The following is a 16720-nucleotide window of genomic DNA, read 5'->3' on the forward strand; positions in this document are numbered from 1 at the left end:
TTTTTATCGAATTTTTGGAGTTCGTTTGGTATTTTTACCAAGAGGAAGAAGTTTTAAAAAAATAATAAAAAAATAAATATGTTAAAGCTGGGTTTTGAACCCAAGACCTCGGACCCGAACCAGGTTCTAATCGGACGCAGCCAACCAGCTGAGCTACACGATTTTTGTTAACCTTATATGGAGCGAAATATATATAAGCAGTATTTAGGAATGTTTAAATAAATTGAAAATAAAAGTGCGCGGATGAGGAATCGAAGCTGCGACCTAGGATTTGGTTAAAACTGGGTTAACCAAGTGTGCTAGCAGTCATTTGTTATTATAGAAGGAGAAAAATTCTATTTAAGCAGTAGTTAGGAAACAGATAATAATAGGAAATAAAATGGTTGCAGATGGAATTCGAACCCGCGAGTCGCGCCCGAAGCAGAATGCAGCCAACCAACTGGGCCAGCGGGCTTTATTAATAAGAAGGGAAGCGAAAAATATATAAGCAATAGTAGTTAATAGAAATATTGGAGTTATAAAGTGAGAACTTAGGGCTTGATTACTCGGGACCAAAAAACCCTACCTCTTCTTTCTCTCCCGACGCCGTTCTCTGCTCGAACGAAAACACAAAAGAGGGCTTAGGGCTTCACTCCGGCGGCTGGCCAAGGCAAGGTTCTATGGATTCTTCACACCGCCGAGCTCCTCTTGACGAGGAGAAATCTGGAGCACGAGGAGGAGCCGCGATTTCGAGTCTTCCGATTAGAGCTCCGAGACTTAGAAGTCCTCCTTGCGTTTGGTTGTAAGTCCAAGAACGCTAGGTGAGTTGCTACTCACCTACAGTAGGAGTAGTTCCCTTCGATTGGTTTTCGATTGGTTTGATTTCTTGCCACGATTGTGGATTTCCTGCGTAGCACAGCGTGTTGGTTCAATGTGTTTGTCTGATAGAATGTGGACTTAGTTTTATTTGCTCCTTTATGTTCTGTTGTAGTATGTGTAAAGAGGCTTTGCTTGTTCTATGAAACCCTTGGATCTGTTAGTTTGCTAGTGGGCAAGAACAGCCCTTGCTGTTGGTTCCGGATTGTACATGCAGTTTTATTTGCATTTCGTAACCATGAACAACTTAATTAGAGCTTAGAACAGCCCCTCTTAGAGCTTGTTACAGTCAGGATTCTAGTATGCTTTGATTCCATGCTTGGATTTTTCTGTACAGCAAGTGTTTCAGTGTTTCCTATTTCAGATTTAGTGTGCAGTTTTAGAACCATTTAGTTACTGCCGTGAGTTTGATAAAGAAGAGGAGAAGAGATTTTTAATTAGATTTTAAGCTTCAGCAGATTTTAGCTTTGTTTGTGCCATGCATTGAAAAGAACAGCCTTTGGAACCTGCTGTAACAGATTATGGTTGCTAGGGATTTAGTCCTTCCTTGCCTTTGGAACCTGCTATTAGTTTAAGAACAGTTAGTTAAATAGATTTATTTTTTTAAGCATGATCGGCTTGTAAATGAACAACAATGAACAGATTTAATTAGGGAAGTTTCAGTTGGATCCTTAGTAGCTAATCCATACACGAAGTTTTGGTTTCCTGTTGAACCTTTTAGTAGGAACGACTGATGTGGTTACCATACTGTTAAACCAGTTGTCATGGATTTGTTTAGCATTGCAGTTTTGATGGTTTAGCATTGGAAGATCCAATTAGATCCCTAGTAGCTTAACTAGATTTGCAGATTTTTGGTGGAACTTGTAATGCAGATTTTAGCAAGTTATAATGCAGAATTTAATTAAGTTAGTATGCAGAATTGTGTTAGCTTAATATGCAGAATTTTATTAGCTTAGTATGCAGATTTTGGATAAGCTTAATATGCAGATTTTTGTTAAGCTTTGCATGCAGATTTATGTTAAGCTTTGTATACAGATTTTCAGTACGTAGGGTGTGTTCTAGTGCACACCAAGTGTTCGATAGAATGCTTAGCTCAGTAGGATGCTACAGTAAGCATCTAAATAGCACAGTGAATGCAGAAGAAGCATTTAATTCAGCTTATATAGTCTTGCTACAGCTTTTATGGACTAGATGTCCAATGGGTGGGCTCCCACAGTCGCCTCTAGGTTCAGATAACCTAGTTCTAGGTTCAGATAACCTAGTTAAAGCAAGGTAAGAAAATTAATTATGAAATCAGTATTTTATTTTCAGCAGTGGCACTGTACTGGATTAGATATCCATTGGGTTGGGCTCCCACAGTCGTCCCTAGGTTTAGATAACCTAGTAAACCCTACTAGACTCGGAACTTGCAATCCCGGGGTTAGTTAGGGAAGTACAGTTGCCGGGCCCATCAGCAGCATGATTATTATTTTAATCTATTATGTAAATAGTTTTCAAAACTTCACAAATTAGTTATGTGAATACAAGTTAGACTCAGTTTAGCATTAATTAGTTTAGCTTAGGTATCAATTCAGTTTCTCGTTGATACACATGATAGTTCTATGATTAGCTTTACATGTTAGCTTTTTAGTTAGTTTCTTTGCTATTTATGAGCATGATTATCTTTACATGTTAGCTTTTCAGTTAGTTTCTTCGCTATTTATGAGCATGATTAGTTGTACATGTTTAGTATTTCAGTTAGTATGATTCCTTTATTGGTTTATGAGCATGATTAGCTATACATGTTTAGTATTTCAGTTAGCATGATTCCTTTGCTATTTATGAGCATGAGTAGCTATACATGTTAGCTTTTCAGTTAGTTGATTTCTTTGCTATTTATGAGCATGAGTAGCTTTATATGTTAGCATTCAGTTTTAGCATGTTTTTATTTATATACATGCATATCGAGTTTTTGTGAGTAGGATAACGCTCACTAAGCTTTTAGCTTATAGATACTATTTGCCTCCTACTGCAGATAAAGGAAAAGCTAAAGTATAAGGAAGAAGGCGACAAGGAGATGCTGTGACGGTGTGTGATGTGTGGACTATGGAGATCCTTGAGACTTAGCTAAAGAACTCACTTAGTTTAAGAATTTGTTTAGTTTAATTTCTTATTAAGTTGATAAGAAAATTTTGTAGTAAGAAGTTATGTTTCCGCTTTTCATTACTTACATGATTTGATTTATTAAACTGCGTGGTTGTGAAAATATATGTTCCAGCCGCCTGTGGCTGAGTATACTCTGTATGTATTTACGGATATGGTCACCGGTATAGGGGAGACTCTGCCGAAATTTTTCGGTAGGGTTTCCATGTGATTTTTTTTATCATACCGGTTAAGTAGAGTTAGTAGTCAAGTAACGGTCATCCTTAGAGTGTAGTAGTAGTAAGAAGGGTGGTCGTTACAAGAAACCTTTCTTGGAGTTTTGCATGCTTTAAAACGAGCAAGGATTTTTCCGATGTATGAAGCTTGGGATAAGTAAAATATTCTTTTCTTGCAATCCCTTATTACTTTGATCTCAAGAATATATTCATTCTCCCAAGTCCTTTATATCGAATTGTTTGGACAACCATACCCTTACTTCTGACAACATTTTGATATTGTTTCCAACTACCAAAAATGTTATCTACGTATATTACAAGAAATACCACCACGCTTCCATCACACCTTTTGTATACACAAGACTTACCCGGTTACTAAATAAATCCATAGGTCTGAATTACTTTGATAAACCAGATGTTCCAAGACCTTGAAGCTTTGCCTCAGTCCATAGACTGATTGAGCTTTACACAAGATGCTCTTAGCCCTTTGCAATGAACCCTTCTGGTTGCTTTATATGGATGCTTTCTTCAAGACTTCCATTAAGGAATGCTGTCTTGACATCCACTTGCCAAATAGATAAAAGAATCTGGATAGACTTAAGCATGGCTACCAGTGAAAAAAGTTTCCTTTTTCATCAAGCCTTGCTTTGAAGGTTTCTACCTCCCTGTCTATCCCTCTTTTCCTATTATAGACCTTTTACACCCAAAGGCTTTTACACCACTTGGTGGTTCTACAAGCTTCCAGATTTTATTAGAATACATATATTCTAATTCTATTATTCATTACTCTTTGCCAAGATGCTGCATATTTATCTTAGAGTACTTCGTCATATGTCCGGAGATCAGGTTCATGTCCTTCAGGGATCGAGTTCAAAAACTCTCCTAAAACATGAATCTTTTAAGGTTGCTTAACAACCCTCCCACTACGACAAGACATTTTCTGCAATTGTGTATCATTTGTGATACGTGTTGCAGTTTTCTTGTGGTATCTCATCTTGTACAGTTGGTACTAGATTAGACATGTCTTTTATTATTTCCTTAAGAACAAATTTACTTATGAGCACGTGGTTCATTATATAGTCCTTTTAAAATCAGTCATTGATGCTAACAATGACCTTCTGATTTTTAAGACTATAAACCCACTTTTGTTTATCTAGGATAACTTACAAACAAGTGAACTCCTATCCAACTTATTATTATCTCTCTTTAACATATGTGCTGGATTACCCGAATCCGAATATGCTTCAAAATAGGCTTACGCCTATTCAGCAATTCTATATGAGTAGAGAGTTATAACTTGGAAGGTACTATGTTCACTTTCGTTTTCAGAGTTTTATCCTTAAAACAAATTTGGTAATTTTCTGAATAACTCATCATCTATCTAATTATTCCATAAGAGTCCTTTACCTTCTTTCTACTACACCATTCTGTTGGGGTGTACCAGATGCAGTTAGTTGGGATTGAAATCCAACTACTGATAAGTGACTCCTAAAATCTCTCAAGAGGTACTTGCCACTACGATCTTCCATAGTGACTTTTTACTTTAACATTTCTCCGCATCAACCTTGTACTCTTTGAACTAATCAAAGTACTTAGTCTTGCGGTACATTAAGTAAATTTATTTGTATCTTGAATAGTTGTCTATAAAATAGACAAAATATTCAATACTACCTCTTGTCTGGATAGTCATAGGATCACACAAATCAGAATGAACCGTTTTCGACATATCTTTGACTCCATACCCCTCGGACTTAAAAGCTTCTTGGTTATTTTCCTTCCAAGTAAGACTCGCAGGTTGGAAAGATTTCCACTACTAATGAACCCAAAAGTTCATCAGCTACCAATGAATCCTACTCAAGTTAATATAACCTAGCCTTAGATGCCAAAGATATAATTGGTTCATTTCTGAAGGTTGCTTTCTCTTAAAGTTAGAAGATGTGTTACTAATTTCCATTTGTTGCATCGTGGGAGTTATTGGATTTATAAATTGCCAACCAACGTACAGATAACTTCCCTCTTTTTCTTAATAACAACTTTGTTATTAAAAGAGGCAGAATATCAAGTTTTTTGAATAGTTTAGAAACTGAAATCTAGTTCTTTCTAAACTTGGTACGTAAAGACAATTACTCAAAATCCATGTTTTATTCTTATCAAAGATAAACATCTCCCACTGCAACAGCTACCACTTTTACAGTAGTGCCCATGTGTACGGTGATTTACCTTTCATTTAGTTGTCGGGTTTCCTGGAACCCTGCAATGAATTGCAGACATGATTAATGACATCTTATATCTACACTCCAGGTTCTGGTAGATAACACCACTAGACATATTTCAACTAATGAATTAAATACACCTAAATTGTTCTTAGTTCTAAGAAGACAGTCAACCTTAATGTCCAAGTCCTATTTCCAATCATTACAATTGGGACTACTAAGTCTTTTCTATAGTATGACTACTAGGGGATCGACAAACATCCTAAGAATCACAAAAATATTTGGTCAAGATCAACTCCTTAAAATCTCCATAAATTTTACGTATACAAAATTGAAGAGGAGATTTTATTCATTAATTTTATTATCTCATCAACTTTACTTTATGACGAATAAAATTAATAGTTGATCTGTCTTTGATCAAATATTTGGTCAAAACTCTTTGAATTTAAAATAACATTGATTCCTCAAACAATATTATTTAAATTCACCAACACCTCAAACACCGTGAATTTTGCATGCCACGTTAGTGTGGACGTATACAAATTCATCATTTGTAAGAGGAGGATTTTACCCATTGACTATCTTGTCAATATAACCTTTTGACAAATAAAATTACCTCAAACACCATGAATCTTGTATGCCACGTTAGTGTGGACGTATACAAATTCAAACATTTGTTAGAGGGGTTTATTAATTTTATTATATTGCCAATCTAGTTTTATGACAAATCAATAGTTGGTTTCCCTTTGGTCACACAAGTGATAATAGTGACTCCGTTGGGGAGGATACTATTAAATGTGTCTAAGTGTATACCATTACTTGACACTAAGTCCATTAATAAGATTATGCCCCTTCCGTTGGGGAAGATCACATGCTCTTAATTAACTTTCTATAATCATCCAAAAATGGAAGTCTGTTCTAGTGATCCACAAACAAGCTCATCCGTTATGGAGGAAAGCACTCAGAGCCAACGCGCAAGCTTGTTTGCATCACTTACAAACCAGTAATGGAGACCATGTGATTTACTTAAAAATCTCTCTCCCACTTAGTTATTTATAAATGAGGAATTTTAACTATGCTAGCCTACTAAATATGTAAACCAACATGCACACACAGCACAATATAAAAGCAATAAATAGAAAATCTAATTTTCAACTAATATGGCATTTATCTCTAGTTGTCCTCCGTGTGTTGTCATCCCAAGCTGCTGCTGTAATACCCACTAAGCTTGTAAGATAAATATATGAATGTGGGATTTAACCTTAGAAAATAATAGAAAATGAGTTGAACCAAAAAGGAAATAAAAAGAAATAAAAATAGGGAGAGGTCAAGGATTGAACCTTGAACCTCTTATATTATATTTCATAGAATTAATGGGTAATAACCAGTTGGGATAGGAATAATATGTTGATAGCAAAGGAGGGAAACTTATGATAAAGATGAGAGTAAAAGCTAGCCAAAAGGAAACAAGAAAAGAGCAAGAGAAAGGCAACTTGCCTTCCTCCCTTCCTCTCCCTCTTCCTCTTTGATTTTGCTGAAATGTTTAAAGAGGAATTAAGGGGATTCATTCCCCCTTATTTCACCATGAATGATGAGGATAAATAAATAAATAAAAATAAAAATAAAATAGAAAAAAAAAGGCTAAGGGAGAAGGAAAGCAAAAACTAAGTTTGCTACCTCTTCCCCCTTAACATAAAAGAGAATATGTAAAGGGAAAAATTCTATTTTCTCTCATTTTTCTCATTCTCTCCTCTCCCTCACCGAAACCTCAGTTCCTCTCTCCTCCATTTTCGGCCCCAAGCCAAGGTTTTCTCCTAAGAAAACCTAAGATACAAGGAGGACTTAGCAAGGGAATCAAGGGAAAGGAACTAGAAGAAGAGGCTACTTCTTCTTCACCATACCTTAGATCCACAAGCGAAAAGGATGTAAGCTTTCCCCTCACCTGTGGTACAAGGCTTTTATGTGCTTTTTGGATTTTAAGAAGATTTTAAAACCTAGAAACAAGTTTGAGAAAATTCGGCCAAGAAGAGCTTTCAAAATCTAATGGTGTTTAAACTAGTCTTCACTACATGATGGATTTTTCTATACTATGTAAAGGGGTTCTTCTTCATACTTTTATACCTATATGATGCTTGATCAGAGGAGTACTGAACCCTAGAATTTCGGCCAAAAATATTCTTAAGAGGCTAGGGAAAATCTATTGTTTTACCCAACTAGTACAAGGTTCTCCCTATGAAATATTAAGGATCATGTATTAGTTTTCCTTCCTTAGAAGATATTTGAAACTAAGAGAAAACCCACTCATATGATTCGGTCAAGAAAGGGTTTAGGGTTAGGAAGACCTTGAAAATTAAATAACCATGCTCATGTGATAGAATACAAAGATCTTAAAGGATTTGTATGCTTGAATATTGCTAGTATTTCATGAACTCCTTCTTAGGGTTTTTCGGCCATGATGAGAGGGATGGATTAGAAAAGCTTAAACAAAATTTTAATATGCTCAAGACCTCTGTGCTATTTAGATATGAAAGTTGGTTAATGCCCTCATGCTTAATTAGGGTGTAGAAAAATTAGTTGCATGACATATAACATGTATGACCACAAGGGGTCCTAGCTTATTCATGAACCAATTTGTATACATGTTTCTTAGTAACTTTTGCCATGAAACTTACTTAGGTTTTCCATGCTTTAGGCCACTTAAAAACCTAGCTAAGGAATGGTAGGTTTTGGCCACGAGAAAAAAATAAGAGAAAATGAGGAAAAGAAACCTAGAAAGCCTAAGACACAATTCATATGTATACTCATTATGCTTGTCCTTATACATGCTATGAAACTTGTATAAATTCTCATGCTTTTAGGCTATTTGAAGCAAGTTCATATTCTGTGAGTTTCGGCCAAGTAGGGTTTAAAAGACCTAGAGGCCTTAGAAATGAAACCAAATGTGTTAAAAGTACTTATTATGAAAATAGGATAATGTGTTGATTGTTTTACATGCTTGTATAATTTTTCCATGACCTAAATGAACCCTTGAATGCTTCGGTCATGAAGGAATAGATGCCCTAGAAACCCTAGGACTTAAATTAAATATGCTCATGTCACTCTACACGAAATATGATAAGTAGAAAGCCAAGGTTCAATTGCTATATGTTGTTTTATGACCTAAAATGATGCTAGGGTATGTTTCGGCCATAACTATTGTATGATGCCTTGTATGAATTTATACATAATGTTAGTCCATGTTCACATGCTTGTATGCTTGTTTGAAGCCCTAATGAGAACTTGTTAAATTTCGGCCATGACATATGTTAAGGGCTTGAAGAACTTAGGAACTAATTCAAATGTGTCAAATGTGTTTACCTTGTTCCTTGGTAAAAATGTTATAAATATGATTTAAAGTTGTCCATTCTTTTATGTCATATGGAACCTTGTTTTACACCTTAAGGTTTCAGCCATATGAAATTAGGGACTTGAGGAACATAGAAACTAAGTTAATCATGTTTATAATGCTTCCTATGAAAATGTTATGATGATAATTTAGGTGCCACATGCTTGGATGTTGTGTTTAACCTAAATTGAGCCCTAAAGGGTTTCGGCCACAAGGGTTTAGGAAGCTTGAAACCAAGATAAATATGATATCATGTTTCCTATGATAGGATAATCACAAGATACACCCTTATGCTTAATATGTATGCTTGTGATTTATGACTTATGATATGATATGCATGCTTTTATGATATGATGTGCTTTGTGCTAAAAATATGCATGCTTATGTTATGATATGTGGTTAAATTATGCATGCTTTAATGCTATGTTGAGTGCTTAAAATATGCATGCTTTTATGATAAGCTATGTGGATAAAATATGCATGCTTGATGATATGCTTTATGCTTAAGATATGCATGTTTTTATGATCTATGCCTAAGTGATGCATATTGTTATGACATGATGTATGCCTAAGAGATGCATACCTTTATGATATGATGTATGCCTAAGTGATGCATGCCTTTATGACATGATATATGCCTAAGTGATGCATACCTTTATGATATAATGTATGCCTAAGTGATGCATACCTTTATGACATGATGTATGCCTAAGTGATGTATACCTTTATGATATGATGTATGCCTAAGTGATGCATACTTTTATGACATGATGTATGCCTAAGTGATGCATACTTTTATGACGTGTGCCTAAGTGATGCATGCTTTTATGATACATGATATGTTTGACATGTACTTTACTTTATGTGTGAGTGGCTTGTACCAAGGGTGGGCTTCATAAGCGCCCCGGGGACTAAGGACCTCGTTAGGGATGGGCTCCTAAGTGCCCCTAGGACTAAGGGCCTAGTATGTTTGCCTCGTAGGGTTCAAGACTTGCTACCTTGGACCTACAAGGTTGCGCGCAATATGTAAGTGGTACATAGCCGGGATCCCCCTTATGTTGAGATTATTTTCAAGTATATATGTAAAAGAAAATGGTTTTAAAGATCATGAGACATACACATGTTTTTCGGATACATGTTTTCCAAAATCATATTGCATACACCTTATGATTATGCTATGTTTCATGTTATGCTCTTGATTATGATATGCCATGATAAGGTATGATTATGTTATGTTCATGCTATACTTTATAGACATGTTCGGCCATGGAATTGTTGATGCTTGATATATAGATTTCGGCCATAGATATGATGATGCCTTGATGTACATGTTTCGGCCATGGAATGATGCTTTGATATACATGTTTCGGCCATGCTTTGATATACCATAATACTTGTTTGTTATGCCATGTCTAGCTATGTTTTATGCAATGCACTATGTATATGTTTCGGCCATGGTGATGCTTGATATGCTATGACTAGTTGTGATTATATTATGATGCATGATATGCTTGAATAGAATGCTATGTTATGCCATGATTAGTTGAGATTATGACTTGTTGATGCATTCTTGATTATGTGCTGATTGTTGATTTTAGTGAGTAGGAAAGGAACTTACTGAGCCATGAGTGCTCATAGCTTACTTTCCTTGTACCACAGATAAAGGAAAAAGCTGGATGAGTTAGAGGAGCAGCAGGAGGGGCAACGAAGATGTGTGTGGCAGTGGCTAGGCAACCAAATAAATAAGAACCTGCTTAAAGTTTCTTTAAAGAACTATGCATTGGTATTTTATGACTTGTGATACCTAAACATGTGTGGCTTGACATTATGATTCCACTAGATTTGATGTTATGATTTTGATGCCATGTGATAGTATAGTTCAAAAGAAATTTAAAAGAAAAGTTTTATTAAAACTATGAAAATTATTTTAAGTCTTCCGCTGTTTTAAAAAGAAAAATTTATACGTAGAGTATCGTAACCCCGTCCCTTAGGGTAGCAGGGAGGGCGGGCGTTACAGGTTGGTATCAGAGCCAAAGTTTATTGCCAGCTCACTACACACACATCAAGCCTCTTACCTGCCGCTCCAAGTAAGAATGTTTATGCTTAATTTACTTGTTATATGCTTATGTTTAATTTTCTTGTTACATGCGTATGTTTAGTTTCATGTTATATTGCCCATACTTTATTTTCTTTACTACATTGCTTATGCTTTATTTTCTTATGTTACATTGTTTGTCATTATATTCCTTATTTTTCCTTATGTTGTTTATGTTTTAGTTCATGTTTTACTTACTTATGTTTGATGCTTTATTCTATGCTTTTAGTTATAAATTAGTTTAGGATTACATATTGGTAGGTTAGGGATAATACCATAACAAATAGATAGAAACAAACCAGTACGTTAGATTGGCTAAAATCGATAACCACTTACACTAGTCTATTTCTTTTAGATAAACATGGTTAGGACACGCAATGCCCGAACCGGAGGAACAGTGACTCCACCAGATCTGACGCAGGTAGTCGCAGACCTCCAGCATCAGATCGCAGAACAACAACAGCTGACAGCAAGGCAACCCAGTTACCCCACCGGTGAATCCACTACCTGTGGTACCTACAGCCGCACCAGTGCCCCCGGCAGCCCCTACTCCGATGGTCCGACAAGAGGCCTATCTACTTCAGTGGCAAAGGCTTAAGCCGGAAGCATTCTCGGGAAACTGTGAACCATGGGATGCGCAAGCCTGGCTCAAAACCGTGGAGAACATAATGGAACTACTGGATTGGCCTGAACACGAGAAGGTCAAATGCGCGTCGTTCTGTCTTACTGGAGATGCCCGGATGTGGTGGGACAGAGTAAAGGCGAAAAGGCAAGTAAACCAAATGTAGTGGACAGATTTTGAGACAGAGTTCTTAGAGGAATTTTTCCATATGCAAGTGACCAACAAGCACTATGACGAGTTCACTGAGTTCCGGCAAGGTGATCTGTCAGTCAATGAAGCCATCAAGAGGTTCGACTGCTTAGCTCGATTGTGCCCAGAACTGGTCCGTACTGAAAAAGAAAGGGTCCGGTTGATGTTAAAGATGCTCCGACCTGAGATAGCTCTGAATGTAGCCGGCGGAGTTAATAGACTGCAGACTGCAGAAGAGCTGGTCAGCAGCGCCCTGATTACCGAGCACTATCAGGAAGCAATGAATAAGGGCAAGAACCAAGCACTGACGGGAGGACAAAAATCGCACAGTACCAGAACTGACTGGAAAGGAAACTCAGGTGGAAAGAGGAAACAGTGGAATAAAACAAAAGGTGGTCCAGCCAATAAACAGACCAAGTACCCTCAGTGTGCCACATGTGGGAAGATGCATTCGGGAGTGTAAAGCCCGAAAAATTCCCGAATTTATTTTAGAAATATCCTACGATTTCTCTAGATTTTTAGGATATTTTTACATAATTTTTGGAGTACCGGAAATAGCAAAAACAAATAAGTCGCAAAATAGCTTAGGCGGGGATCGAACCCGAGACCTATGGGTTAAGGGATAATGCTAGTAACCGGTGAACCTAGCAGGGCCGTGCTGAAAGAAAGGAGAACCAAATATATTTATATTAGAGTTGGGTTCATTAAACCACTTAATATAAATAATAAACCTAAGATGGAGTTGGGTTATTTTATTTTGGTTCGGCAAATCCCTTTCACCGAGACCATTCACGCCGCCCCCTCCTTTTCTTCCTCCTTCTCTTGGCGCCACATCAAGGAAAGGCTAGGGCTTTCTTCCTAGGGTCCCAAGGTTACCATCCGGCAACGATTTCAACACAAGGAAGTTCCCTCCGCGAGTAGAGCACGTGGACGCGACCGAATCGTTGAGAAATTTATCTTCACCGGAATTTCTAGCGAAAGGAATTGTAAGAAAACCTTGCGATTTAGGTAAGAAACCCCTCACCTGCAGTATAATTGCTCTCGCTTGTTAGTTTTTGTGTTAGTTTAGTAGTTTTACAGTTTTCAGTTATAGGGTGTGCTCTCAGTGCACACCAAGCATTCGGTAGAATGCCTAGTTCAGAAGGATGCACCAGTAGGCGTCCTAACAGCATGTAAAACGTACTAGAAACATTCTTCTCAGTTTATTATCAGTCATTACAGCTATATGGATCAGATATCCATTGGGTGGGCTCCGACAGTAGCCTCTAGGTTCAGATAACCTAGCTCTAGGTTCAGATAACCTAGAACAGCAAAGTAAAATAAAACAGTATTCAGTATTTTACTTTTATTCAGTTGGCACTGTATTTGGATCAGATATCCATGGGCTGGACTCCCACAGTCGTCCCTAGGTTCAGATAACCTAGTAACCCTGCTAGATTCGGAACTTGCAACCCCGGGTCTCGTAGGGATGCGCGCACAGTAAGTACAGTTGCCAGGGCCCCAGCAACATGTTTAGTATTTTCATCTATTATATGTATAGTTTTCAAATTTGAAACCAGTGATGAGAACACTAATTTAGCTTTCAGTTCAGTTCAGGTTCCGTTTATATGATTTGAGTTCATGTACAGATTTAGATATATGCATGACTAGTTCAGTTTCATGCTTAGTTTATAAGTATGCCATGTTCAGTTTAAAGCATGTTCAATCTATATGCTATGCCATGTTTCAGTTCCAGTTTATGCTTTTGTATGCCATGCCATGTTGCCATGCTCAGTTCAGTTTTCAAATAACATGTTTTAAAAGTCATGAAATGCATCGTTGCATGTTTTTGTGAGGTAGATGGTTTCTTACTAAGCTTAAAGCTTACAGATACTATTTTCCTTATACTGCAGATATAGGAAAAAGGAAAATGGATTAGCAGTGGAGGCTGGAGGTCAATGCAGATGAGGATGTGTGTGGAAGGAACTGGAAATAAAGACCCTCTGGGGATTTAGCATTTACCTTAGCACTTTTCAGTTATTTGGTTTAGTTCCATGTTTTAAGCAATTAGAACTTTTAGAAATTCATACCTTCATGCACTTTAAGTTGTTAAAATGCCGTGAACCAGTAAACCTTGCTTTAGCTTAAGTTTAGAATTGTTACTACATGTTGCTAGAATGTTTATTATGCATTAGATAGTGGTAGTGTGTGGTTTTGGCATGAATCAGTGCTGGAAATCAGGAATTCTAATTTTGTTTCAGATTATCAGAACCTGGATCGGTCAGCAGACCGATCCAGTGCCATTCCTTCTCCTGGATCGGTCAGCCGACCGATCCAGATGGATACAGTAGCTTACTGTATCCCCCAGGATCGGTCAGCCGATCGATCCAGCATCGAACAGAAGGGGTCGACCGATCAGTGAGCCATTGATCGGTCTCACCGACTGATCAGTGAGCAGCTGGATCGGTCGACAGACCGATCCAGCCAGTGTTCGCGTGGGCGCCAGTGGATCGTTCCACCGACCGATAAGTGAGCAGCTGGATCGGTCGACAGACCGATCCAGCCAGTGTTCGCGTGGGCGCCAGTGGATCGTTCCACGGACCGATCCAAAGCTCCAGTTCCACCTCCCCAGTATAGCTATGAATATCTAGAAGGTAGTTGGATATGAAATCTCACTCTCACAGAGTTAACAGAGGCAACTACAATAGTTTAGTAAAATTTTATTTTACCCAGCTTCCGCACAGTACACAGTAGTTTCAGTAGATAAGGTAGCGATCCGGCTCACAGCTTAGTAACCAGGAGTTGGGTCGTTACAGAGTGGTATCAGAGCAAATTCCTTACTTCCTACACACACATCAGCATTGTGCCTACAGCTTCCAAGTAAGAACATCTCTCACTCAGTTTTGTTTTCAGCTTTCATATCAGTTATATGTGCTTCATCTTTGCTCTCATGTTGGTAGTTAATTAATTCATGTTTACAGTAATAGCATTTAACATGTTACCAGTAGCTAACTATAACATGATAGCCTAGTTATATATATGTGTTCTCTGCTATTTAGAAAATGGTACGAGGACGTCCAGCTAAGAAAGCATCAGCGGCTGAGCCCCAGCATGAGGTAGGCAGTTCAGTGCCTCCCCCAGACCTTACAGCACTAGTGGCTCAGCTACAGCAGCAGTTAGCTGAACAGCAGCAGGAGATAGCCTTCTTAAAGGCTAACCAGCAGACTAGTCCCCCAGTCACTCCAGAACCGAACCTCACGACTCCAGTAATCACAGAGGTTGTACCAGCTCAGCCTGCAGTACCAGTCCCAGTAGCCCCAGTAGCAGGGGCTAAGAGAGAAGCTTACCTTATCCAGTGGCAGAGAATTAAGCCCGAGAACTTCTCAGGCACCAGCGAACCATGGAATGCTCAGGCATGGTTTAAAACACTAGAAAGCATGATGGAGCTTCTAGACTGGCCAGAGCACGAAAAGGTGAAGTGTGCCTCCTTCTGTTTAACAGGAGACGCACGCATGTGGTGGGAGCGGATTAAATCGAAGTGGCCAGTAAATCAGATGACATGGGCCAACTTCGAGAAAGAATTCTTCGAGGAATTCTTTCACATGCAAGTCACGAACCGACACTATGACGAGTTTACAGAATTTCGTCAGGGCAACCTATCAGTTCAGGAAGCCGTGAAGAAATTCAACAGGTTGGCCCGGCTGTGTCCAGAACTAGTCAGCACAGAGAAGGAACGAGTACGGTTGATGCTGAAGATGCTCAGACCAGAGATCGCAATGAATGTGGCTGGTGGCGTTCATAGGCCACAAACCACAGAGGAGCTAGTGAGTAGTGCTCTGATCACCGAGCACTATCAGCACAGCATCACCCAGCAGAAGCAGGTTTCCACAGAGCCCAAGGGACAAGCTGGCTCAGGTACTCAGCAGAAACAACAGGGACATAGCTCCAACTGGAAGGGGAAACGCAAGGCAAGCAGTGACCCAAAAGGAGGACCAGCTGGAAAACATTCCAGACATCCCAAGTGTGCTACTTGTGGGAAACATCATCCAGGAGTTTGCCGCAAGGGTACGCGAGGTTGTTTTGAATGTGGACAGGAAGGGCACATGGCTAAGCAGTGCCCGAACAAGAACAGTCTTCCTCAGCCTCAGCCGATACAGTATGGAGCTCAGCCAGCGCAGCTACACCAGATGTATGCTGCCTTAGATGGTCCACAGATCAGTCAGGGCAGATTAGAAGCCCCCACAGCTATCACGAATGCCAGGATGTTCTCACTGACCAGAGAGGACGTAGCAAATGCCTCGACAGTTGTCACAGGTCAGATCAGTATTTTACAGCATAATGCAACTGTCTTATTCGATACTGGGGCAACCCACTCTTATGTATCTAGGGCATTTGCCGAGAAATTAGCAACACCTCCAGAGGTACTCAATAGTTAGTTTCTGACAACACTATCCTCAGGAGACATTATGGCATCTACGCACTGGCTCAGAGTAGTGCCAGTCATTATAGCAGACAGAGAACTTTTTGGTGATCTGATAGTGCTAGAAATGACTGACTACGATGTGATCTTTGGAATGGATTTTCTGATCAGATACGGCGCTTCTATAGAGTGCCGTAAACAAAAGGTTATATTCCAACCTGAAGAAGGAGTACAGTTTGAGTACATAGGAAAACCAAAGAGAAAAGTCAGGAAGTTTCTCTCAGCATTGAAAGCACAGCAGCTATTAGATTCAGGATGCATGGGATTTTTAGGAAATGTAGTCAACACCAGCCAGGACAAGAACCAACAGCTATCAGAGGTTCGAGTCATTTGTGACTACCCAGCAATCTTCCCTGAAGAGCTACCAGGCTTAGCACCAGACAGGGAGATTGAATTTGGGATAGAGCTCATGCCCGGCACAAATCCAATTTCCAAGGCACCGTACCGCATGGCTCCAGCAGAACTGAAGGAACTTCAGGAGCAATTACAGGAGCTTCTTGACAAGGGTTTCATACGCCCTAGTCACTCACCATGGGGAGCACCTG

The 16720-nt window shown here is 38.8% G+C and overlaps 1 long non-coding RNA gene across 1 annotated transcript; it reads left to right on the plus strand.

The window, feature by feature from the left end:
• The first annotated feature begins 455 nt into the window (after positions 1 to 455).
• Positions 456 to 2921, plus strand: LOC122000166. The gene is made up of 2 exons (XR_006116992.1): positions 456 to 800; positions 2870 to 2921. It is a non-coding gene; the product is annotated as an uncharacterized LOC122000166 (long non-coding RNA).
• Positions 2922 to 16720: the final 13799 nt, after the last annotated feature.

Source organism: Zingiber officinale, chromosome 7A (genome assembly GCF_018446385.1).
Source record: "Zingiber officinale cultivar Zhangliang chromosome 7A, Zo_v1.1, whole genome shotgun sequence".
Taxonomy (NCBI): domain Eukaryota; kingdom Viridiplantae; phylum Streptophyta; class Magnoliopsida; order Zingiberales; family Zingiberaceae; genus Zingiber; species Zingiber officinale.